General features: G+C 61.6%; 1 protein-coding gene across 1 annotated transcript in view; it reads right to left on the reverse strand.

The window, feature by feature from the left end:
* ATP6V1B1 (ATPase H+ transporting V1 subunit B1) overlaps positions 1-26,061 on the reverse strand; it is a 57,036-nt gene that overhangs the window by 12,989 nt on the left and 17,986 nt on the right. The gene's annotated exons all lie outside the window — the stretch shown is intronic.

Here is a 26,061-nt window from a genome sequence, read left to right on the forward strand (position 1 = left end):
CAATGGTTGGACTGGATGATCTTCAAGGTCTTCTCCAACCTCAACGATTCCATGATTCTATGATTCCTGCCATCATGCCTGGTCCTGGGGGATGCTTGGCAGGGATGCCACAACTGGGGACACCACAACCAGCAGGTTTTGGACCCAGGATGAGCAATGTCCCCCCCTCAAGCAGCACCAGGAGAGCTTCCCAGCTTTGGGCAACCCCATCGCTGTAACACGGCTGCCCTGGCAAGGTGGCATCACAGCCTGGTGACCCATCGGCTGCTCCGGGAGCTCCTGCGGGTCCCAGTGCCCTTCCCAGCACGGCATCACGCCAGGCTTTTCCCCGTCCACCCCACCCGACCACCTCTGCCCCATTCACTCCAGCAGATCCTCCACCATCCCAGCCCCGCTGTTCCAGAGCAGCCCGCACGCCCTGCCCGCAGGGACAGAAAGCTCATCCTCCGAAAACCACGGCCACAGGCACAGACAGCAGCCCAGACGCCGTGCGATGGGCACAGCCCTGCCATCTCCTACTGCCCTTCTGTCTTCGCTCATGTTCAGCCATCAACAGAGCTGCCCCTGCACCACGGCAGCCCAGGAGGTCACCCCTCATCCCCAAGGAAGACCCCAGGATGGGCAATCCCAGCTGGATGCTGCTGAGCAGGAGGACAAGCTTTCGGGGCCACCAGTGCCAAGGTGAGGTCCGAGCAGCCAGCCTGGTCCTGCCTGCATGGTGGCAATGCCGGGCTGCCACGGGGCGCCGAGCTGGGACCCCGGGGTTCAGGATGAGACCTCAGTGCACTGGGGACTCACACAGCGCTGCGTTCGGGTGAGGAAATGAGAATCATAGAATCATAGAATCATGGAATCGTTTAGGTTGGAAAAGACCTTGAAGATCACCCAGTCCAACCATTCACCTAACACTGCCAAGTCCACCACTAAACCAGTTAAGGGCAGAGTCAGAATTTCATGTGTCCTGGCTTGGGGGCTGGATTATGTTTTAATGAAAGTAAAACTAGGAATCATTAAGGTTGGAAAGGATCTCTAAGATCATCAGCCCAACCATCAACCCAACACCCCCATGCCCACTAAACCATGTCCCCAAGTGCCACCTCTGCCCGTTTGTTGAACCCCTCCAGGGATGGGGACTCCCCCACCTCTCTGGGCAGCCTGGTCCAATGCCTGGCCACCCTTTCCGTGAAGAAATTTCTCCCAATATCCAATCTAACCCTCCCCTGACGCAGCTTGAGCCCATTTCCTCTCATCCTATCGCTTGTTCCTTGGGAGAAGAGCCCGGCCCCCCCTCCCTGCCCCCTCCTGCCAGGAGCTGCAGAGCGATCAGGTCTCCCCTCAGCCTCCTCTTCTCCAGGCTGAACACCCCCAGCTCCCTCAGCCGCTCCCCACCAGCCCTGTGCTCCAGACCCTTCCCCAGCTCCGCTGCCCTTCTCTGGACACGCTCCAGCACCCCAATGTCCTTCTTGTGCTGAGGGGCCCAAAACCGGACACAGCATTCTAGGTGCATCCTCCCCAGTGCCGAGCACAGGGGGACGATCAATGAGGCTGCTGGGGATGTGATTTCCCCAAAGCCACCACGAAGACGCCGGGGATAACTGCGGGGCAGGGAGGCACCTGGGACGTTACGCACGGGGATGACAAACAGGGAAGCACCCATGTACAAGCCCAGCGAGACGAGGCAGGTCCCCGAGGCCGGGGAGAGCGAAGGTTGGGAGCAGCATCCCAGGCGAGTGCAGGTGCTGGGGAACTGATCCGGCTCTAAGCCGCTCCTTGATCATTTTACCGATGTGTCAAACGCCGTAACGCCTGCCATGGCAGGGCCTGGCTTTGCTGACCCCGCCGGGCCCTTTCATCCCTCTGCCCTCTCTTCTCACACCGGGTTCTCTGATTTACTCATGATCCTAATAGGATTGGAGAGGCCGGGCCAGCTGGCGAGCTCACCGGCCTCCCTCCCGCTGGCTGCGGGGATGGGTGGTCCCTGCCGCGGCAGCGGGATGCGGGTCCCCGCGCCGCAGCATCCCTGCTGCCCTTCTGGTGACGCCGGCACCGCTGCAGCTCCCTGGGTGCAGGAGCCGGCCTCACATGCATGCTCAGCAGCCCAGCCAGACCAGCCAAGGGAAATTCATTTCTGGGGAGCAGGTCCCGTTTGCCCCTCGCTGGCCGCATCCCGTGTGGGGGAGAGCCCATTCCTGGGCACCCCACAGCCCAGCGCGGGGTCAACCCCAGGCCCCCAGCGTCCCCCTTCCCTCGCCTGGTCCGTGCCCCAGCGCGGACGTTGGCAGTGCCAGCAATCCCTGCCATTTTTGCAATTAGCCTTCTCCCCATTAACCAATTACGCCCAGTTCCCGCTGGTCGCCCATTCAGCAGCCTGGGGGGCTGGCACGCTGGGAGCCTGCTCTCCACCGCCAACCTCCCCACCTTTTGTCTCCTTTATTCCCAAAGTGACCATTCTGCCTTTTATTTCCCCTTCCAACTCCTTCACAAATATCCGCCGCTGCCGCCTCGCCTGCTTCCCTTCCCCTGGGAGGTTTTGTTGGGCTCTTTTCTTCTCTCCCTGCATCTCCTCCGCAGCCCCAGCTGTTGGGAGCCACCCACGTGGGACAGGGCCACAGGGCTTGTCCCTCTCCCCCGAGCACGGTGGTCTCCAGCCCAGCCCTGATGGCTGCCAGCCCTGGCGGGACCCTCCTGGCTTCCCTCCCACCGCACTGGGATGTGTTCTCCCACTGAGGGCATCGGACCCTCTGGCAGCGCTGCTTGGTACCCTGTGGCTGTGACACCGATCATCGGCCAAGCTCTCTGCCTATCCATCCATCTGCCCACCCTTCCACATGCCCGCCCATCCATCCATCCATTCATCCATCCTCTCATCCATCCATCCATCCATCCATCTATCCATCCATCCATCCTCCCATCCATCCATCCATCCATCATCATCTCTGCATGCATGCATGCATCTAACCATGCATCCATCCATCCAACCTCCCATCCTTCCATGCATCCATCCATCCAGCTGCATGCATGCGTGCATCTATCCATGCATCCATCCATGCATCCATGCATCCATCCATCCACCTATCTACCCACCCAACCATCCTCCCATCCTTCCATCCATCCATTCATCCAGCTCTGCATCCACCCACCCACCCATCCACCCACCTACCTATCCTTAAATAACATATATATACACATATATTTGCCCAGGTCGCTCAGGGAGGGAAGTGTTATTCCTCTCATTTCCTCAGGGGGAAACTGAGGCAGGGAAGGCCCCCCCCAGCCCAGACTCACAGGGGTCCCTGGCAGCGCAGGGTCTCAGTGCTGGCTTTTCTCCGACCGCACCGGTCTGTTTGCAAAGGAGCTGCCCTCTGCTGTCACCAGATCCCCTTCCTCCCCACCATGACTTTGTTTTGGGGACGGCTTTTAGGGTGGTGGCAACACCACCAGCATCCCCAGGACAGAGGGAGAAGTGTAACCCAAGGGTCTGGGCTTGGCCACACAGCCCTGCAATGTCACCTCCAACTCTGGTGACAATGATTCGGGCTTGCTCTCGGAGTCACGGCTTGGTGGAGATGGGCAGGGACCTCTGGAGATCTTCTGGTCCAAGCCCTGCTCAAGCAGGGTCACCTGGAGCCGCTCCCAGGGCCCCGTCTGGTGGGGTGAAGGTCTCCAGGGATGGAGATTCCATGGCCTGGTGCTCAGGGAAGTCCAGCTTCCCAGTGAGAAAAGGCTTTTTGGGGATTGGACCTCCAGAGGATTAAAAGGATGAGAGGAAATGGCCTGAAGCTGCATCAGGGGATGTTTAGGTTGGATATTAGGAAAAATTTCTTCACGGAAAGGGTGGTCAAACATTGGACCAGGCTGCCCAGAGAGGTGGGGGAGTCCCCATCCCTGGAGGGGTTCAACAAACGGGCAGAGGTGGCACTTGGGGACATGGTTTAGTGGGCATGGGGGTGTTGGGTTGATGGTCGGGCTGATGATCTTAGAGATCCTTTCCAACCTTAATGATTCCTAGTTTTACTTTCATTAAAACATAATCCATCCACCAAGTCAGGAAACACGAAATTCTGACTCTCCCCTTAATTGTTTTAGTGGTGGACTTGGCAGTGTCAGGTTAATGGTTGGACTGGGTGATCTTCAAGGTCTTTTCCAATCTAAACGATTCTGTGATTCTGTGATGGATGGATGGACAGCCAGACTTGGTCATGGAGAAATGAATAGGGGGGGTGACAAAAAATGTTGCTCCACGATTCCCTGTTCTTCACCATCTCCACCGACGAGCCCGTTACAAAACTCCCACAGGGGCTTCTCCTCGCCAGCCCTCCTGGGGGACTCCCTTCGGGCTCAGCTTGCCTTTCCGTGCTGAAGCAAAACAAGGCCCCAGCCGATATTATGAAAACATTCATCCCATGCAAGGGAATTTTCTGCAAAAATTTCTAATTTTCTACAAAGGAACCCGCAGCTCCCGGCTTCACCCCCCAGCCCCTGCCTGCCCCAAACCCAGCCAGCCCCGGCCGCCGCTGCAAAGCCGGAGCCCGTGCCAGAGCCGCCCTGCCCAGCACTTGTTGCATGGCTCCAGCCCCCGCAACCCATGCCCATCTCCACAGCGCAAAGGGTTCTATCGCGATAGAGAAGGAAATCACGACAGTAACGCCAAGTGACAGCCCACTAAAGGGGTTCAGCGCTGGGGGGGACTGAGGAGGAGGAGGAGAGGGACGGGGAGGGACGGGGCAGAGGAGGGGGAGCCCCTGCTACCGGAAAGCACTAATTCCGATAATTAAGACGTTGAGCTGTTATGAACAAGCAGGGGTGAGGAGCGGCGGGGTGGGTGGGCTGCGGCGGCCGGCGGGCCAGGAGGCTGCCGGGGGGCACGGCCGGGGAGCGGGGGGCGGGGGGGGCACGGGAGGCAGGGGGAGAGGGGCCAAGAGAAAAGAAAAGTCTTTCAACCTGGCCTTTCCACACCCCCAGCCCCAAATTCACAGCTCCTGTCAGATGCAATCTCCGTTAGCCCTGACACTCACGCACTACTAACCATCGCGGCGGCCGGAGCGGGGGGAAAGGGCCCCCCGTGACAAAGAGGACCCGACCCAACTACACCCGCCGCTAATTGCTCCCACGCACCCGCCCTGCTCTCCCCAGCCCCCTGCCCCTGCCCGGCCATGGCTGCCAGCCAACACACGCCTTAGGGCTCTGCTCCAAAGTCTGCCGGGGGCTCGCTCCCAACCTCTGGAAGGGTCGGTGGTCCCAGGACCTGCCGTCTGCCGCGGCGAGGGGATGGATGCAGCCCCGGCTCCATCCTCCTCCAGCCTCGGCCGCGGCGCGGGCGCTGGCAAAAAACCGCCGAGGGTATCACCTTCTCCGCAAAAGTGATCGAGGTTGGTTTTGGACAAATTTGTTGCCTGCCCGGTGACGGTCACCTTGGCCTCTAGGACAGGGCGTGCAGCGAGTGATGCTCATCCCCGCTCACCGCCCGAGGGGCTTCGCACATCCCCTACCCCAAATTACAGATCCAGGGTGTGCACGCAGATGTCGGAGCCTCTGGCACCCTCTCCCATCTTCAGCCCCACGCGTGTGCTGAAGCACGGGGTGGGCTGAAGGGGAACCAAGCTGGAGCAAAGATAGGAAACGGGACTCATAAACAGCCCTAAAATCCCCCAAACCTCTCCCCTCCAGCCCAGGCGGCACCGGGATGGGTCTCCAGTGCCCCCCAGCTCACAGCTGGCACCCCACGACGATGGGCAGCAGACACGCCGTGGGGCAGAGGGGTCTGGGTGTGCTGAGCACAAGGCACAGGGTGGCCATGGGCTGCTCTGGACCGGGCTGGATGCATCCCGCATCCCCGCGCCGGCTGCCGCGCACCGTTTCATCACCCACAAGCCTGGTTTTTAACCAAAATGCTGGGCTTGACCGCAGCTCAGCTCCCAGGACAGGGCATGACTCCAGCCCTGATGGCAACTCTGAGCTGAAAATCCTGCTCAGCCCTGCCCGTCCCCAGCACTGGAGCCGTGGTGGTGACCCATCCTCCGGGCACGGCAGGATCCATCCGGACACACCTCGCGGAGGCGAGAGCCAGCATCGCCCGGCGGCCTCATCCTGCACCGGGTGGTAAGTTCAGCAGCCCTGGGACTTTTCCGACATTCCCTAAGTGACCGCTTTCCCCCTCCGCAACCTGCCCATTGTGCCATGTGTCACTTTGTGCTGCGCTGTCAAACCCACCGGCCTGTCCCAGCCCAGCGGAGCCGGTGAAAAGCCCGGCGGGGGGTCACACTCTATGCCACTAATTAGGGCCCAGCGGCCGAGGGTTCCCATACACACCTGCACATCATGTGAGGAAAGGCAAAGAATGGCAGGACCAGCCGAGCGTGAACCAAACAAGCCAACCCAAGGGAAAAAAACAAAAAAAAAAGGGAAAAAAAAAAAATTGCTGGGCTTGCTATTGCATTTTCTATCAGACAAAACAGGGACGGCAGGGGCGGGCAGCGAGGAGCGGGGCTGCCGGACCCCGTCCCTGGGTGGGCGATGCAGGCTGAGGGCTTCTGAGAGGCTGAGGGGAGGAGATGGCCCCGAGAAGAAAGGGGAAGCGGTGGAGAGCGGGGCTGCGGGGATCCCGCCATGCCGTGGGGCAGAGGATCCCACCCCGGCGGGATGGACCGTGGGGTGCTGGGGATGCTGCTCGCTGCGGGGGGAGGCCGGCCGGCTCCTGCAACCGGGGGCTGGAGCAGCGGGAACAGACAACACCGGCCCGCCCAGGCTCGGGCAGCAGCAGGACGCGGGCACGCAATGGCTGCAGCCCCTGGGGAACGCGCCAGCCCCTTCGCCAGCCTCACGACCCCATGGCGGCCGCCATCTCCTGTAGCCACACCAAGGGCGTCAGCCCAGCTCTGCCTCCGAGCCGTCTGGCAGCTCCATCGCAGAGGGCAAGGGGCTCCCAGAGTCTTCTCCGGGTCTGCAGCACCGGGATGCTGCTGCGGCGGCACCAGAGAGGGGGCAAGGTGCTGGAGGAGCTGGTTAGTGATGGATAAGGGACAAGGGCCACGGGAGCAGCGAGCTCTCCGTCACCTCCCTCTCCTCACCTCTCCCTCTCCGTCACGCACAGGCGGCCCGTGTGTGTATATACATGAAAAAATCCAATTTCATTTAGGGTATAAGGGGCTCACACCTTCCGCGGGCTCCTCCACCTGCGGGTCCCTGCGGGGCCAGGCTACGTCCCCTGTGCAGTGGCTTTTCACGATTTCACCGTCCCCTCCCTCCCCGGTCCTCGCCGTGCAGCCCCGGGCTCTGCCGCAGCCGACGGGGCTCCTGGGAAGCCTTCACAGTGTTCCCAAGGAGCTAAATTTGGGCTTTTCCACCGAGGCTGTGCTGAGCTGTGACTCAGGGTCACACCCCCGGCGAGCAACCTCCGGTCTGAAACTGCGCTCACGTTGCTGAGCAAGGCAGGGAATATTAAGGGCAGATAAACCAAAGAGACCAGATAATTTAATGCTCCGATGGAGCTGTGGCTCAGCGCTGAGCTCCATGAGCCCCTCACTCCTTCCTGGAGGCTGGGGGGACCCGGGCTGAGGGCACAGCCCAATGCGGCCCCGCGAGGCTCAGCACCCAGCTCCCACCCAGCAGCAGCCCCTAAGGAGAGATGGGTCAGGGTGCCCAGGGCTGGGGGTTCTCCCTGGTTCCTCTCCTCCTGCTTCCCACGTCCCCAGCGGGCAATGCCACATCCCAAACCCCACCGGCCACAGCTCCCGAAGGCTGACGGGGACCAGCCCGGCACTGGGGGGACAAGGAACTTGCTGGGGAGGTGTAACGGAGCTGGTCGGGATACGGCAGAGGAGAAGCTGAGACGTGTCCCACCAAACTGCCCTTCCCGGGCTGCGATCGCACGGCACAACCGTTGAGTCACTGGGCTCGCTGACAGTGGTCTCCGGCGTTCTCCATCCATTCATCCATCCATCCATCCATCCATCCATCCATCCATCCTTCCATCCTTCCATCCATCCTTCCTTCCATCCTTCCATCCATCCTTCCTTCCATCCTTCCATCCATCCATGCTTCCATCCATCCTTCCTTCCATCCTTCCATCCATCCTTCCTTCCATCCTTCCTTCCATCCTTCCATCCTTCCTTCCATCCTTCCATCCATCCTTCCATTCTTCCATCCATCCTTCCTTCCATCCATCCTTCCATTCTTCCATCCATCCTTCCTTCCATCCATCCATCCTTCCATCCATCCTTCCTTCCATCCTTCCATCCATCCTTCCTTCCATCCTTCCTTCCATCCATCCATCCATCCATCCATCCTTCCATCCTCCCATCCATCCATCTTTCCATCCTTCCACCCATCCCAGCCCTCCAGCCGCTCCCAGGCTGTGCTTGCTGAGCTTGAAGCGCGCCGTGGGGCCGTGCCGGGCTGTGGGGCAGGGCGTGGGGCACCCCGCTCTGCGCAAGCAGCCGCCGAGCCCACGTGCGGGCAGCGGCATTGTTCGCTGGGTTGTTTTTCATAAAGATGGGTCAAGCCAAAGGCCAGGAGGTGATAAGTGCTTCTTTCCACTTGCTTGTGCTAATGGATTTGCAGTGCTGGGAAGCAGCTGCTAATACCTCTCCCGCCTCTCTGGAGAGCCGGCCCCAGCACAGCAGTGCAGGCAGCAGCTCTGCCTGCTCCTGCCAGCCAGCCCTGCCTGCCCATGCCCCTGCTCGGCCCCCCGCATCTCCCCAGCTCCAGGTGCTGGGCCGGGGGGTCGGGGTGCTGGGCTGTAGCTGGGGATGCTGTAGCTGCTCCTCTGCCCAGTGCCACACTGGGATCCCATGCTAGGACCCCCTGCTGGGACCCCACGCCAGGACCCCACGCCGGGACCCCATGCTGCCGGGACCCTGGGAACCCATCCGTGGGGCTGGGGAGAGGCTGTAGCATCGCTATGGGGTACGTGGGGTGGGCAGACCTGCCCCTCTGCGCCTACGTGGCGTGGCACCGGCCAGAGGCTCAGCCGCCCTCGGCCCCACGCTGCCTCTTCCCCCGTGCTGGGGGGCGTCTCCATATACCTCCCCCAGACCCCTCCAAATGTCACGCCCAGGTACACCCCCCAGCTCTCCCACATTACAGAATCATGGAATCGTTGAGGTTGGAAAAGACCTTGAAGATCACCCAGTCCAACCATTAACCTGACACTGCCAAGCCCACCACTAAACCAGTTAAGGGCAGAGCAGCAATTTCGTGTGTCCTGGCTTGGTGGCTGGATTATTTTTTAATGAAAGTAAAAACTAGGAATCACTAAGGTTGGAAAGGATCTCTAAGATCATCAGCCCAACCATCAACCCAACACCCCCATGCCCACTAAACCATGTCCCCAAGTGCCACCTCTGCCCGTTTTTTAATATCAGCACAGGTTGGGGGATGGAGGGATGGAGAGCAGCCCTGCGGAGAAAGACTTGGGGGTGCTGGGGGATGAAAATCTGGACAGGAGCCGGCAATGTGCGCTGGCAGCCCAGAAAGCCAACCGTGTCCTGGGCTGCATCCCCAGCAGCGTGGCCAGCGGGGCGAGGGAGGGGATTCTGCCCCTCTGCTCCGCTCTGGGCAGACCCCCCCTGCAGCCCTGCGCCCAGCTCGGGGCCCTCAGCACAAGGACACGGAGCTGCTGGAGCGGGGCCAGGGGAGCCCACAGAAATGCCCCGAGGGCCGGAGCCCCTCTGCTGCGGGGCCAGGCTGGGGGGCTGGGGGTGCTCAGCCTGGAGAGGAGGGGGCTGCGGGGAGGCCTGAGTGCGGCCTGGCAGTGCTGAGAGGGGCTGCAGGAAGGGGGGGGGCAAGCTTTAGCAAGGCCTGCTGGGACAGGACAAGGAATAATGGATTTAAACTAAAGAAGAATAGATTTAGATGGGACATAAGGAAGAAATTTTTGACACTGAGGGTGGTGAGGCACTGGAAGGGGGTGCCCAGAGAGGCGGTGGAGGCCCCATCCCTGGAACCATCCCAGGCCAGGTTGGACGGGGCTCTGAGCACCCTGCTCTGGTTAAAGCTGTCCCTGGCACTGCAGGGGCTGGGCTGGGTGGGCTCTAAGGGTCCCTTCCCACCCAAACCACTCTATGAGTCCATGAAAACCCACGGAGACCCCGTGGGAGCTCGACCACACGCTGCGCCCGGGGAGGACCACCCACCACCCGTGGGTGCCAGCCGAGACCCACCCTGCGTGCCAGCCCTCGGCCCCGGGGGCTCGTTGGGGGCTGCTCTGGGGGGCACCCACCGAGGTCAGAATCCTCTGGGCAGGCGACGGGGGGCAGCTGCCCCCCAGCCCAACAAACCATCTCCCATGGGTGCAGGAGGGAGCAGCCGCAGCTGCATGAGCCTGCGCTTGGGGGATGCGGCCAGGGAGCCAGCGGGGAGGGCAGAACCGGCTTCTAACATGGCGAAAACCCTTGCGTCCCCCTCCCCGCCACCCAGGGCCCCTCCTCGGGCCGAGGGCTGGCTCTCGCCCAACGTGAACCGGGGGAGAAGTCACCCACGGGTGGCTGCACCCTGCTCTGTGTTGACAGCAAACACAGGCGGGCGGCCGGGCAAAGCCGGCTGCGCTCAGCCGTGCCGGGAGGGTGCAGCCGGGACCGTGCCAGCCCGGAGCCACCCGGCTCGGGGTGAGGGAGGTGACAGCAAAGCTCCCCCCAGCCGTCCCGACGCGGGGAGCCAAGGTGCCAAGGTCACCGCAAACGTCCTTGGCCGCCTCCACGCCTGCTGCGCTCGGGGAGCAGGGGGCTGGGGGGGCGGGGGGTGGCAGCCAGATGCGTGTGGGGGTCACAGATGTGGGGCTGGCGTGACCCCCGAGGACGGGGTGGGATGGGGGTGCAGCCCGGGGTTGGGCTGAGGGTGCCAGCGTCCCCGTGTCCCCACGCCGGTAGGTCCCGTGGGCTGCTGCGAGCAGGGTGCACGGGGGCGGACAGAGCCGTCGGCACCCATGGGTGCAGCGCAGGGGAGACCACGCAGCCCCGGTAAGTACAGACACACGGACGGGACGCGGCCGTCCTCACGGGCTCCAGCACACGAGCGTGCAGGGAGAGGCCACGGGAAACCCCGCATTCGGCAAACACCTCCCCGGCAAGCCCCTCGTCCCCCCGGCATGCAGCATGCCGTGCCACGCACCCCAGGCTGTGCCCCCCACCCACGCTGGGTGACCCCACGGACACCGTGGCAGAGCCCACGCCTGCGCACAGGAGCACGGCGCCGTTTTGGGGCCGGGGAGAGGGTCACGGTGGGGAGGCGAACACCTCCGGGGAGGATTCGGAGCAGCAGCACGGGCCGGGGGGGTCCCTCCTGAGCACGTCTCAAGGGAGGACGGGGCTGTCAACCCGATTCGGCCCCCGCTGCGGTGGGCTCCATGGCCTGGAGGGGCACCCGGTGCACCCCAGCACGGCTGCGGGGTCGGCCGCAGCCCGGGCCGCTCCCCAAAGCCCTTGGCAGGGCCGTGACACCTTCCCCAGGGTGTCAGCCCCGGAGCGGGGGTGACAGACCCCCAGCGCCATGAGGGTCCCTGTGCCCTCCCGAGAGACCCACCCAGCCCCTGCGCTCCCTCCAAGGGGCTCGGCAGGACCCCCGCCGGGGGGCACGGAGGGGTGGAGGGCCACCAGAGCCCGGATCCCTGCCACCCCCAGTGCCACCCATGTGTCTCTGCCACCCCAGCACCACCCACCCACCCCTGCCTGCCCCCGTGTCACCCACCCATGTGTCCCTGCCACCCCTGCCTGCCCCCGTGTCACCCACCCACCTGTCCCTGCCACCCGTCTGCACCCATGCCACCAACACGTCCCTGTCACCCATCTGCCCCAGTGTCACCCACCCATCCCTGCCACCCCTGCCTGCCCCAGTGTCACCCACCCATGTGTCCCTGCCACCCCTGCCTGCCCCAGTGTCACCCCTGCCTACTCCAGTGCCACCCACCCACCCATCCCTGCAGCCCCTGCCTGTCCCAGTGCCACCCACCCACCTGTCCCTGCCACCCGTCTGCACCCATGCCACCAACACGTCCCTGTCACCCATCTGCCCCAGTGTCACCCACCCATCCCTGCCACCCCTGCCTGCCCCAGTGTCACCCACCCATGTGTCCCTGCCACCCCTGCCTGCCCCAGTGTCACCCCTGCCTGCTCCAGTGCCACCCACCCACCCATCCCTGCAGCCCCTGCCTGTCCCAGTGCCACCCACCCACCTGTCCCTGCCACCCATCTGCACCCATGCCACCAACAATCCCTGTCACCCATCTGCCCCAGTGTCACCCACCTGTCCCTGCTGCCCCTGCCTGCCCCAGTGTCACCCACCCATGTGTCCCTGCCAACTCTGCCTGCCCCAGTGCCACCCCTGCCTGCTCCAGTGCCACCCACCCACCCATCCCTGCCACCCACCTGTCCCTGCAGCCCCTGCCTGCCCCCGTGTCACCCACCCACCTGTCCCTGCCACCCCTGCCTGCCCCCATGCCACCAACACGTCCCTGTCACCCATCTGCCCCAGTGTCACCCACCCGTCCCTGCTGCCCCTGCCTGCCCCAGTGTCACCCACCCATCCCTGCCACCCCCACCTGCCCCCGTGCCACCCACCCCCGCCTGCCCCAGTGGCACCCGGTGGCAGAGGGGTGCCATGCCGTGCCGTGCCGCGCCGTGCTGAGCCGAGCCGACCCCCCCCGAGCCCCCCGCGCCCCCCGCACTCACTCAGCCGGGGGCTGCCGCCGTAGTCGCGGGTGACGGCCAGGCCGTGCTGCCGGGCTGCGGGCAGGGCTGCGGGCAGGGCGGCCGCTGCCTGCACCTCGGTGGCGGCCATGGCCGGGCAGGTGAGGGTGCGGGCGGCAGCGCCCGGCTTTGTACCCCCAGCCTGGCCCCGCCCGGCCCCGCCCGGCTGCGAGCGGGGGGGGGACAGGGATGGGATGGGATGGGATGGGATGGGATGGGATGGGATGGGGCAGGGACAGGGATGGGATGGGATGGGATGGGATGGGATGGGGAATGGGATGGGATGGGGGCAGGGATGGGGCAGGGACAGGGATGGGATGGGATGGGATGGGATGGGATGGGATGGGATGGGATGGGATGGGATGGGATGGGATGGGATGGGGGCAGGGATGGGGCAGGGACAGGGATGGGATGGGATGGGGACAGGGATGGGGCAAGGACAGGGATGGGATGGGGATAGGGGTGGGGATAGGGGTAAGGATAGGTATAGGAATAAGGGCAGAGGTAGGGATAGGGATGGAGTAGGGATAGGATAGGGATAGGGAGGGGGATGGGGTGGGGATAGGGATAGGGATGGAGGCGGGGATAGGGATAGGGATAGGGATAGGGATAGGGATAGGGATAGGGATAGGGATAGGGATAGGGAGGGGAGGGGAGGGGAGGGGAGGGGAGGGGAGGAGATAGCATGGGATGGGGATGGGGATAGGGGTAGGGATGGGGATAGGATGGGAATAGGGATAGGGATAGGGATAGGGATAGGGATAGGGATAGGGATAAGGATAGGGATAGGGATAGGGATAGGGATAGGGATAGGGATAGGGATAGGCATATGCATGGGGATGGGGACGGGGTGGAATGTGGATGAGGATAGGGATAGACGTAGGGATAAGGATGGGGATAGGGGTAGGGATAGGGATAGGGATAGGGATAGGGATAGGGATAGGGATGGGAGGGGAGGGGAGGGGAGGGGAGGGGAGGGGAGGGGAGGGGAGGGGAGGAGATAGCATGGGATGGGGATGGGGATAGGGGTAGGATGGGGATAGGATGGGAATAGGGATAGGGATAGGGATAGGGATAGGGATAGGGATAGGGATAGGGATAGGGATAGGGATAGGGATAGGCATATGCATGGGGATGGGGACAGGGTGGAATGTGGATGAGGATAGGGATAGACGTAGGGATAAGGATGGGGATAGGGATAGGGATAGGGATAGGGATAGGGATAGGGATAGGGATAGGGATAGGGAGGGGAGGGGAGGGGAGGGGAGGGGAGGGGAGGGGAGGGGAGGGGAGGGGAGGGGAGGGGAGGGGAGGGGAGGAGATAGCATGGGATGGGGATGGGGATAGGGGTAGGATGGGGATAGGATGGGAATAGGGATAGGGATAGGGATAGGGATAGGGATAGGGATAGGGATAGGGATAGGGATAGGGATAGGGATAGGGATAGGGATAGGCATATGCATGGGGATGGGGACAGGGTGGAATGTGGATGAGGATAGGGATAGACGTAGGGATAAGGATGGGGATAGGGGTAGGGATAGGGATAGGGATATGGATAGGGATAGGGATAGGGATAGGGATAGGGATAGGGATAGGGATAGGGATGGGATGGGGATGGGATGGGGATGGGGATAGGGATACAATAGGGATCGGATGTGATGGGATGGGCATATGGATATGAATATGGATAGGAATAGGGGTAGGCATAGACATAGGGATGGGGATAGGGGTAGGGATAGGTGTAGGGATGGGGATAGGGATAGGATGGGATGGGGATGGGGATAGGGGCAGGGATAGGGATGGGGATAGGGATAAGGATGAGGATAGTGATGGGGTAGGGTTAGGGATAGGGTAGGAATAAGGATATGGATAGGGATGGGATGGGGATGTGGATAGGGATGGGGTAGGGGTAGGGACAGGGATAGGGGTAGGCATAGGGATGGGATGGGGTGGGATTAGGGTAGGGACAAGGCTGGGGCAGGTGTGGGGACAGGGTTGGTGTAAGGTCGGAGTTTGGGGCAGCATTAGGGGCAGGGGGAAGGGTGGGGCTATGTTGGGGGGAGGGTGGGGTGATGGGTAAGGGTGAGGGGTCTGCACCCCCCCACACCCACTGCAGGCTCTGTGTGCCGGTGCAGAGGCAGAGTAGGGCTGGGATCAGGCCTGGGGGGCTCATGTTGGGTGGGATGGGTGGTCGTACGGCACCTGGAATGGGGGCCTGTGCACAGGGCAGCCCTGTGCCCACTGGGGAAGGGGTGTGGGCATCGGACGGGGGGTGCTGGGGGGGTGTAGAGGGGGCACCTCGGATGTGCATGCACGGAGGAGGCTCTGACGACACACGGAGGTCAGAAAGAGCAGCCGATGATGGGCTTCAACACACCTCCCCGCAAAGCCACCCACTAAAGGTTGCCGGTACCGCGGTCGAGAGCGCCTCAGCCGCGGCGCCCGAAGGCAGCAGAGGAGGAGGAGGAGGCAGGCACAAGGCAGGACATAACTTTTATTAACTATTAGAAACCATAAGAAACCACATTATTCGTTAAAGTTTTACATCCAGTACTTTTTTTTTTTTTTTTTAACTTCCCCCCCCCCCCCAGCTGTACAAGTCAGGAGGAGATGCTGGAGGCGAGCGGAGCGGGGAGGGCTTCCCCACGGGACCTTCCTAACCCCCCCGGGACAGCTCCGCTTTGCTTTGGGAGAAGAAACTTTGGAGAAGCAGCAGCTTTGGATCAGATTTGGGGGCCTTTGTGAAAGCGGCATTTGGGTTTAAATTTGTGGAAAGGGTTTGCCATTTCCTTGCAGGGCTTTCCACCTCTCCCTCTGGCCACGGAGCAGCGGGAGGAGGACGCAGGAGACCCCCCGAGCTGGGAGCAAACACACCGGGGACCCCCAAAACTCCCAGGTTTTGGGGGCTCTTTTGAAAATACAATTGGACCTTGCTTTCTCTGAAATGCCCCAGAACCTCCACCGGTGAAGGTGCAAGGGCGTCACTTCTCCATCAAACCCAACCAAGGTTCCTCCCAGTGAGCCCAGGGTGGGAGGAACCGGGGTCCGATAATCTCGGGAAATTCCTGCAGTTCAGCCACTCCTGGGGAAAAGGGGGAAAACCAAAGCAAAACACGTCCTGGGGGAGGTTTGCAGGCGGCCCGAGCTGCGGGCAGGAGCCCTCCGTATCGGCACAGCCGGCTGGGCACGGCTTCCCCGCTGCCCGCTCTGCCCGCCTTGGCTCAGTGTCTTTAAATACCACGTTTGCAGATGGGGGAAGGATGAAGAATGGCAATATAAATATAAATTAAGTGACGAGGGGAAGGGAGAAGGTCGTTGTCCTGTCGAAAATCCAAAAGCTCTGTCAAACACGTCATTGGGGTGTCAGGGTTTGAGCACCCCAGGGCACCGGGAGGATCCGGCAAACACCACATTTAGGGAGAGGTGTGGAGGTGTTGGCAGCAAGCTGTGGTCTGAGCCGGGCCGGGAGAGGGGAGCTCATCACCGTGAACCAAACTCTGTCCCTGCTTTCTGCATCCCCGGGCAAACCTTGCCTCAGTTTCCCCACCTGTGACCGGGGGGTGCCGACCCCTCCGGAGCTCCGCAGAGCAGCACGAGCCCTAAGGGCTCGCTCCCATAAAGTGCTCCAGACGTGAGGTGAACAATAAATACTATTTCATAGAAACACTTGATTTAAAGGAAAAATAAGAATCACCGAAACCTTTTCATAAAACCATTTATTTTAAATATTTCCCTGCAAAATCCTGGGAACACGTCGGGTAGCAGCTGCGTCCCCCTTAGGGACTGGTCCCTACAGCACGCAGCGATGCTCGGCCCGTGCCAGGCTGGGAGGGTTGCTCAGTGGTAATTATTGTTATTATACATTAAACCACAGCGGGAGGGTGCAGGAGCCCCTCTGTTTGGGGATGTGCGGGGCAGGGATGAGCCCCACGGCAGGTCCTGGGGGCTGGGAGGGGGCTCAGGACATCACCCCCTCCTGCCAAGGAGATGCCACCACAGAGCGTCCTGCCAAGGCCATGCTCACACCACAGAAGGGCCAGATTCTGCCCAGTGTAGACCTCCTTCAGCAGATGCCACGGGGGCCATGCTGCGCCTTTCCCCAAGGGCCACCTCATAGAATCAGAGAACCACAGAATCGCTGAGGTTGGAAAAGACCTTGAAGATCACCCAGTCCAACCATCAACTGCCAAGCCCACCACTAAACCAGTTAAGGGGAGAGCAGCAATTTCATGTGTCCTGGCTTGGTGGCTGGATTATTTTTTAATGAAAGTAAAAACTAGGAATCACTAAGGTTGGAAAGGATCTCTAAGATCATCAGCCCAACCATCAACCCAACATCCCCATGCCCACTAAACCATGTCCCCAAGTGCCACCTCTGCCCGTTTGTTGAACCCCTCCAGGGATGGGGACTCCTCCACCTCTCTGGGCAGCCTGGTCCAATGCCTGACCACTCTTCCAGTAATGAAATTTCTCCCAATATCCAATCTAAGCCTCCCATGATGCAGCTTGAGCCCATTTCCTCTCGTCCTATCACTTGTTCCTTGGGAGAACAGACCGACCCCCCCTCCCTGCCCCCTCCTGCCAGGAGCTGCAGAGCGATCAGGTCTCCCCTCAGCCTCCTCTTCTCCAGGCTGAACACCCCCAGCTCCCTCAGCCGCTCCCCACCAGCCCTGTGCTCCAGACCCTGTCCCAGCTCCGTTGCCCTTCTCTGGACACGCTCCAGCACCCCAATGTCCTTCTTGTGCTGAGGGACCCAAGACTGGGCACAGCATTCCAGGTGCAGCCTCCCCAGTGCCATGCAACACCCCTCTCGTTTTTGCCACCGGCGGGGCTCCAAGCCTACCATCAGCCCTATGGAGCTCATTCCCCCCGGCCCTGTACGACATCCCCAAGCTGTGCCCTGCCTGAGAACGGCCCCAGCGCCTGAGGCCGAATCCTGCCCCATGGGAAGCCCTCGTCACCCTCTGGGATCAGGGTGCTGAGGTGGGAAGAGGAGCTGAGGCTGCCCGAGGGTCAGGGCATGGCCCTGCCTTCGCAGGCAGCGGGTGCTCAGCACCTCTCCAGGCTGGATGATGGGAGGTGTAGCCCAGCGATGGGAGCAAGGTGCTGCTAGGCCAGAGCTCAGGATGGGGCACCCAGCACCCCAGGATGGGGCTGGGGGTGCTTTAGGCTCCTGCTGATGGCAAAGAGCCCCCATGGCCTGACCCAAACCAGAGGGGCAGATCCCAGCATCACAACATACGTCCGCATCCCCCTCAGTGGGGTTGCCTTGGCGGGGGGCAGGACGGTGGCCCCAGCTCACCACAGCCCCCCCAGGGAGGTTGGAGGCTCCTCCAGCATCCCCCAGGGGTTGCCAGGGTGGAACAGCACCAAAACAGGGTCTGGGACGGTGGTTCGGCTCTGCACGAGCAGGCATGGAGGAGCCTGGGGATGGCTCATGAGTCAGGGCGGCCGCTTGCTCCTGAGCGCAGAGACCATGGGTGCAGGGGGCTGGAGGCATCACCAGCACCGTCAGTCCCCCACAGACCTCCCCAGTTCTCATCGGTCCCCCACAGACCTCCCCAATTCCCCTGGCCCCAGGCTGGGGGTCCGGGAGGACAAGCATCCCATGGGGACAGAGGGGACCTGGACCCCACAGCCACCGGAGTGCTCCGAGACAGCCTCATCCAGAACACAAAGCCCTTTGCGGGTGGGGAAACTGAGGCCCGATGCTTGCCCAAGGACACCACGGCCGGGCAGGCACAGAGCCCAGCGCTGCCCTGCGCTCTCCTTTTTGGGGTGCCCTCCCGCTCCCCGGGGCTTCAGCGGTGACCCCACCACCACGGGCCCCAGGGTGACAGTCCAAAGGGACCAGGGCTCTGTGGTCCCACACGTAAGAGGCATCAAAAGACCATGGGGCATCAGCAACCCCCCAAAATCCACCCTCCCAGAGATGCTCCTCTCCCAGCCCGTGCAGCACAGACCACAGCATCGCCTTCCAAACCCTGCACGGGCGATACCTGGAGCAGGGGACACAGCCCTGGACGATCCAGCGGCATCTGCGAGGGACAGGACAGCGCCGGTGACATGGGACAGCCAGGGACCCCCCCGGCATGACCATGTTCAGCGTCAGCCCTGGGGCGAGGAGTTGCAGGGTGTCATCCACGGCTGTATTGGTGTGCCTGGGGCGTGCACACTCACACACGTGTGCACGCACTCACGCGCACACCCGGACGGGCGGGAAACGGTCTTCCACGTCCCACTTGCCAAATCAAACCCCGGTGTGGGTCGCGGGGGCCATGGGGACAGGGAAGGGGGAGACCTTTTGACACTCATTTTGATTTAAGGGCTTGGCTTCTTGCTGGGTATAGAATTGTCTTTCCTTTCCAGCCGCGTGTAAGGCTCAAAAGCAGAAGTGCCCAGTCCGTAAGCACCCGGGAGGTCGTGCAGGCTGCCCAGGAGCGGCCCCCCAAAGCACAGTGGGGCAGCCGGCAGCCTGGGGGAGGAGGAGGAGGAGGAGGAAGAGGCGAGAGAAGGGACCTGCAGGCTGAAAGCTCCCGGCCCCGGGGGGCTGCTCCCGCCGCCGAGCCCGGGGGAGGTGGTTCCCGGGGTGGCCAAACTGGATCCGTTGCCCGTAGGACTGCCGATGGGGTTGGAGGTGGGAGAGAGGAGGCTGGGGGGGGCCGGGACGGAGAGGAGCCGGCCTTGCTCCAGCAGCCGGAGGATGTTGCAGGTGGCGAAGGACTCGGAGGTGGCGGTGGAACGTTTGTCAGAGTCCCTGCTCTGGTCCTTCTTCTGCTTGGTGCGTCGGTTCTGGAACCAGACCTTGACCTGGGGGGAGCGGGGGGGGGACGGGGCAGGGGGACAGAAAGGCACGGACAGAAAGAGAGCGCGGGGGGGCCGGGGAAAGAGAGGCGAGAACCAGGAGAGAGTGAGAGATACGAGAGAGAGAGAGACGTATTAAAATAAACGCCCAAGCGAGATCCATTCCCCGCCACAGGGACTGCGGAGAAGTCGATTCTGCCTGCCGCTTCCAGGGAAACGGCAAATTCCTGCAGGTTCCAGGAGGGAGCAGGATGGGAGCCCTGGGATGACAGCTCCAGGATGGGAGCCCAGGCATGGGAGTCCAGGCATGGGAGCCCAAGGATGGGAGCCCAGGGATGGGAGCCCCAGTATGGGAGCCCTGGGATGGGAACCCCAGGATGGGAGTCCAGGCATCGGAGCCCCGGGATGGGAGCCCTGGGATGGCAGCTCCAGGACAGCAGCCCAGGCATGGGAGCCCCGGGATGGGAGCCCCGGGATGGGAGCCCCAGGATGAGAGCCCCGGGATGGGAGCCCCAGGATGGGAGTCCAGGCATCGGAGCCCCGGGATGGGAGTCCAGGAATGGGAGCCCAGGCATGGGAGCCCCAGGATGGGAGCCCCAGGACGGGAGCCCAGGCATGGGAGCCCCTGGATGGGAGCCCCAGGAATGGGAGCCCAGGCATGGGAGCCCCAGTATGGGAGCCTTGGGATGGGAACCCCAGGATGGGAGTCCAGGCATTGGAGCCCTAGGATGGGAGCCCCGGGATGGGAGCCCAGGGATGGGAGTCCAGGCATTGGAGCCCTAGGATGGGAGCCCTGGGATGGGAACCCCAGGATGGGAGCCCAGGCATTGGAGCCCCAGGATGGGAGCCCCGGAATGGGAGCCCCAGGACGGGAGCCCAGGCATGGGAGCCCCGGGATGGGAGTCCAGGAATGGGAGCCCAGGCATGGGAGCCCCAGTATGGGAGCCTTGGGATGGGAACCCCAGGATGGGAGTCCAGGCATTGGAGCCCCAGGATGGGAGCCCTGGGATGAGAGCCCCAGGATGGGAGCCCCAGGATGGGAACCCCAGGATGGGAGCCCGAGGATGGGAGCCCCGGGATGGGAGCCCTGGGATGGGAGTCCAGGCATGGGAGCCCTGGGATGGGAGTCCAGGGATGGCAGCCCTGGAATGACAACCCCAGGATGGGAGTCCAGAGACAGGACCCTGGGGATGGGAGCCCAGGGATGGGAGCCCAGGGACGGTAGGAGTCCAGGATAGGACCCCGGAGCCAGGAGCGCGGGGCTGAGCCACCCCACCGCTGCCCGGCTCTGCCCTGTGCTGGCTCTCCCAGGGGAGCTGAGCTACGGGATGTGCTGGGTTCTCCTCTGTGGTGGTCATCAAACCCAAGTTTGTGTCCCCACCTGCAAACCCTTCCCTCGCCGGACCAAGACACAAGGCAGGGTGGAGGGTCCCTGGCCTCGCTACGGTGCAGGGGAACATGTTAGGGGACAGGATGGCTTCTGGTGGCCCTGGATCTCTGGGCACAGACCCAATTCTGTGCCCAACCCCAGCTGGGGCCATCCCCACCCCAACCTGCTTCTGGCCAAAGTAAGGAGCGGGTCTGGGCTGATGCCCCATGGGACCCCCTGCCCCAAAACTGCACCTGACTCATCCAGGTGGGACGTGGACCCGATCCCCAGCCCACGGCTCCCATCCCACTGCGGCTGCCCCCGCACCCCCTAACCTCTCCCCTGGGAGGGCAGCCCCCCACTTCTGTCCCTCCCTGGCAGAGCAGAGGGGTAGGAGAGGCAGAGAGAGAGACAGAGAGAGGCGTGAGGGACAGACAGATGGACGGAGACGGAGGTGAGGGAAGGAGACGGATGGGAAGACACTCGGATTAGAGCATGGCGGATGGGAGCGGACGAGTCAGGCGCTGGCCGGGACCCCGGGAGTAAACCCCAGCACATTGGCACAGGCTTCGTCCCCGCCTGCTCTGGGGCCAGCGGGTCTCGAACTCATCCGAGTCATCGGAAACTCATTGGGGCAGGACAGTCGCTCACTGGCACAGCCCTCACGCGTCCTCCGGCACAATAGACCCACAGTACAGAGCTAATGGAGCGTGGGGGTGGAGGAGGTCTCAGCCCCCCGGCCCCTTTCCGGGGACATAATAGTGGAGCCGACGTCTGGGTGAATCTGGCCGGAGGCTGGGGATGCTCGGGGAGGAGCGGCGGGAGGTGCTCCCGCGCGATGGGGGGACACCAGGACCACGGGGCTGAGCTCCTATCCCACAGCCGAAACCTCCTGGGACCACGGGCCACTGCCAGCCCACGTCCGACCCGCCCCTACCCGCAGGGTCCCACATGGGAGCTCTTGAGGACGTTCCCTGCCCACGCACACCTTGGCCCCGCACAGGGACCCTGGATCCCTCATCGCCGCCGGGACTGCTGGACCCACATCACAGCCCATCCGGGTCCCCAAGGCTGATGTCCCCTCCCCGCTGTCCCCGTCAGTCCCTCCATGCCGGTGAGTGGGACGGGTTTGGGCAGGGCTGAGCGCTCCCACGGTCCCACTTCCCAGGGCACATTGACCTGAGGCAGAATTAGCAGCCCACCGGCTTTGCTGGTGGGGACCTCCTCAAGCTGCCAAATTCTGGGGAGCACAGAGCCCCCCCAGCACATGCGGCGGGGCCGAATGGGGCTCCCACAGCCCTGCAATCACGCATCATTATTGACATCTTAAGGAAGGTCTCGTGTAAGTTCATACAGAAACGCACAGGCCCAGCGCTCTCCGCTCAGAGCATCCCTCAAGCAGCCAACTCTGGAAGAGCAAGACCTCAAGAAAACGCGATCACATCCTGGAGTATGGGCGTGAAGTGCCCGGGACCTGCCCACAAGCCGCATTTTCCAAGCCCAGCTGGGTGCACAGTGGGAGGTGGCAGCGGGCTCCTCATCTCCTTGGCAGGGAGGGTGCAGCAGCACCCACCCTTCCCACACCCAACACCACCGCCCATGGATCGGCTTCAGCATCTCCTGGCCTTGCCTGGGTGCAGCAGCGCAGTCCTGGCCTCGCCTCGCTGTGCCGGGGAAGACGGAGATGGAGGGATGAGTTGGAGCCCGTTCTCTCGGCTGAGGACCATCTCCATCCCTCAGCCCCAAACCAGGGTGCTCCAGAGCCCCGCTGCCACAAGCCCAACCCAACCCCTGCTTCCTTCAGCCCAGCGTCCGTCCGAGCCCACTGCGGAGGGTCCAGGGCTGCGAACCCACCTGCATCACCTCCAGGCACCCCGAGGTGCTGATGGGTCTCAGAGACCCTCCTCAGCTGCACGCGGATTTCAGTGCAAAGGGAAACTGAGGTACAGACAGCCCCTGCAAAGCTCTCTGCATTGCAAAGCGTTTTGAATCGCAGCTCCTAACGTGGCAGGAGGAGGCTGCAGGACATAGAATCACAGAATCACGGAACGGTTTGGGTTGGAAGGGACCTTTAAAGGTCATCTAGTCCAACCCCACTGCAATGAGGAAGGACATCTTCAGCCAGATCAGGTTGCTCAGAGCCCCATCCAACCTGACCTTGAATGTTTCCAGGGATGGGGCATCTACCACCTCTCCAGGCAACCCCTTCCAGTGCTTCACCACCTTCAGCGTAAGAAATGTCTTCCTTATATCCAGTCTGACATCGTGCTGAGCAGCGCTACCCAGGGCAGGGTGTCAGTCAATCGGTTACCACTCTTCCTGACTTTGGAGCAAGCTACCTGAGCAGAGGCACAGCCCCGTCACTGCACATCTGGGAAGGGCAAGCAGAGATGTCAGAGCATCCTGCAGAAGGAAGGACCAAGCCCCAAGGGATGAGGCAGGCGCGGCACGCTCCCGCTCCGCAGCATCACAGCTGGTGCGGCCGAGGGGAACAGCCACAGGGAGCCAGGGGTTTTCCTAACACAAGGACTCGGAGGCATCAGGTGTGGTCACCAGGTAGCGGCTGGAAACCCGAGCAAGGCAGGAGGCAGAGCCTCTTTGGGCAGCACAGATGGTGTTAGTCCCTGCCACAGGGCACCCTGGAAGCCAAAATGCAAGTGGGCTGAAGAAGAGACTCAAAAAAAACACAGGAGAACAGAGCCAACAAGATTTAACACGATGATCTGGGTACCTCCTTGCAGTGAGCGCTCCCTAAGATGCTGGAAAGATGTGGCAAGGATGGGACCACCTTACACCCCACATACTGTTCTCCCTACTCCTTCACCACTGGCCACCAGTAGAGACAGGTTCCTCAGCCCTCGTGTCCCCTAAGGTCAGCTCTTACATTCTGGTTGTCTTCTACAGGTTGTGAAAAACAAACACAGCTTAAGAAAAGCAAAGGGCCCTTGTCCGGGTCTCCAGTTCGATCCCCTCTCCACCTCTGGCTTCCCGTGGGAACTCATTTTTCCTGGGTGTTCTGGCTTTTGGTCTGTGCTGCTGTCTCCTTGGTCATATGTCCAGGGGCAGCAGTCATCTGTTTGGGTATGACGCTGACTACCAACAATTAATAGCAATACAGATGGGCAAGTCCAACAAATAGATCGATAGAAATTGAAGTGGATATTGATGTCCGGGAATTTCTGGTGCTGAAACCCAGGGTTCCACACCACTGGGGACGTGAGGGGAAACGCTAAAGGACAGGAGGGAGAAAGGGTTGAGGTGACACCGGTCTCAAACGTCCCGACATTGGGGTTCAGCTGGGGAAGGGTGGCAATATGGTCCGTAGGGGAAGATGACCCACTGGGTTCCTCCTTCCCAGTGCTGCTGCTGGGAGACCGTCCCAGCACCTAACTCCCAGCCGGGATATCCTCTGCTCTCACTCCTTCCCTAGGGCTGGCTGATGCCCTTGGTGATGACCGCACCTCCATTTATAGGTATAGATAGAAGCTTTCTGTAGCCCTCCCTGCCTTCATTCTACATCTGATCCTCTTGCAGGAGGTTCTCCCGTCCTCGACCCACCTCTACGGTTCCTCTGCGCCCATCACCCTTGAACACCACGACCCAAGCTGAACGTGCTGTGCTAAATAAGGTTTCCTCATGCCTCGTAGACTGACACGAGCTCTTCCCCATCTGCACTAGTGACATATCAGATGAGCAGGATCACATTTGCCTTCGTGGCTAAAGTTCATATACCACTTGTCATTAATTAGTAGATCCATGTCCTTTTCACCCTCCATTATGATCAAGCCCTGAGTTCCTATCACTGGAGATGTAAATAAGCTCAGCCAGACGCAGTCCTTGACAAGTCCATGAGTAATTTCCCTCCAGCCTTGATCCTTCATCTTTCAGCAATATCCTCCACCACCTCCCCTTGATTGCAGTTTCCCCTCCACGCTGCAAGTTCTCTACTCATCTTTTGCTCCGGTTTCATTCACAACTCCCCATCAGCCACCATAGCGAGTGCTTTGCCAAAGACCGCTTGGATGACATTGGTTGCATTTCCTTCTCTAAAAAAGCAGCTTTCTTCCTCGTCCAAGTTAGTGGGTGAACTGGTGCGTGCCTCTGACGTGGCGATGATACCCTTCCCAGTCTGTGCTGGAGGAAAGGCAGGGAGGACCACGCTGGCGCATCCCTGGTGAGCACCACATCTCCAGCACCTATGGAGGAGGTACTGCAGCCCCATGTGCAATGTTTTGTTCCTCAGTTACCGACCCGGTGAGCTACGGTAATAACTGAAGGGCTGTGGGAGGGAACCAGCCACCTCCAGCTCTCTTGCAAGACTAGGAGGGGAAGAAGAAAGTGAGACCAAGGACCCCCTTTTCATAGGAATGGAAAGGACAATTCCCAGATGTGTCACTCTGGGGGACAGCCAGGACAATTGGCTGGGGAGGGCAAGGGGAAGGGGGAGAAGCTTCCCCCTGCTCCGGAGGAGTCCCAGGAAAAGCCCATGGCTCCCAGCGTCTGCGAGTCCCCTGCCTGGGGCTGTGGGATCCGGGGCCACACGTGACAGGCCAGTCAGGTCAAGCCTGGATGCAGACAAATAGACAACAGCGTGTATGTGGATGTGACAGAAGAGCAGGACATGAGAGGTCATGCGTTCACCAGAAAAGGAAGGTGACTCTCAGAGGACGGGGAGGAGGCAAGCCGGATAGAGGAGATGTCTCTGGAAGCCCTAGGGGACATGGCACGCAAGCAACAGCATGATGCTGAAGGTACAAGGATAGGCATGATCTGCAGACCTATAAATCCCTGTGAGTGTTCGGAGAAGGAGTCCTGGCGCTGGATATTCAACCAATTACTGTGACCAGGTCTAGCGTCCACCTCTCCGTAAGGCAAGTGACTGGCTGGGGGGATCTCAGGATAAAGCCCCTCGTGTTTCTGGATCTGGAAATCCTGCTTTGCTCGCTCTCTGCAGCAGGAGAGAGACTGGTAAGAGCAGAAGACCTCGTGTCAGAGTGGGCAGAGGTAGGACGCGATTGCCAGGCTGAAGCAAGGCAGACTCGAATGGCAGAGACAGTGCGGGTGGGACCATGTGGAGAACTGCCCATGGAGCACCGTTTCTGGGGCAGGAGCGTGCTCGCCATCATGCCAAGCTGTCTGGTTCACGGGAGGTTTTCCTAAGAGAGATGCCCTGGATCAACTAGAGTGAGGAGGAAAGTCCTACGAGCC

Source organism: Pelecanus crispus, chromosome 4 (genome assembly GCF_030463565.1).
Source record: "Pelecanus crispus isolate bPelCri1 chromosome 4, bPelCri1.pri, whole genome shotgun sequence".
NCBI classification, from domain to species: Eukaryota; Metazoa; Chordata; class Aves; order Pelecaniformes; family Pelecanidae; genus Pelecanus; species Pelecanus crispus.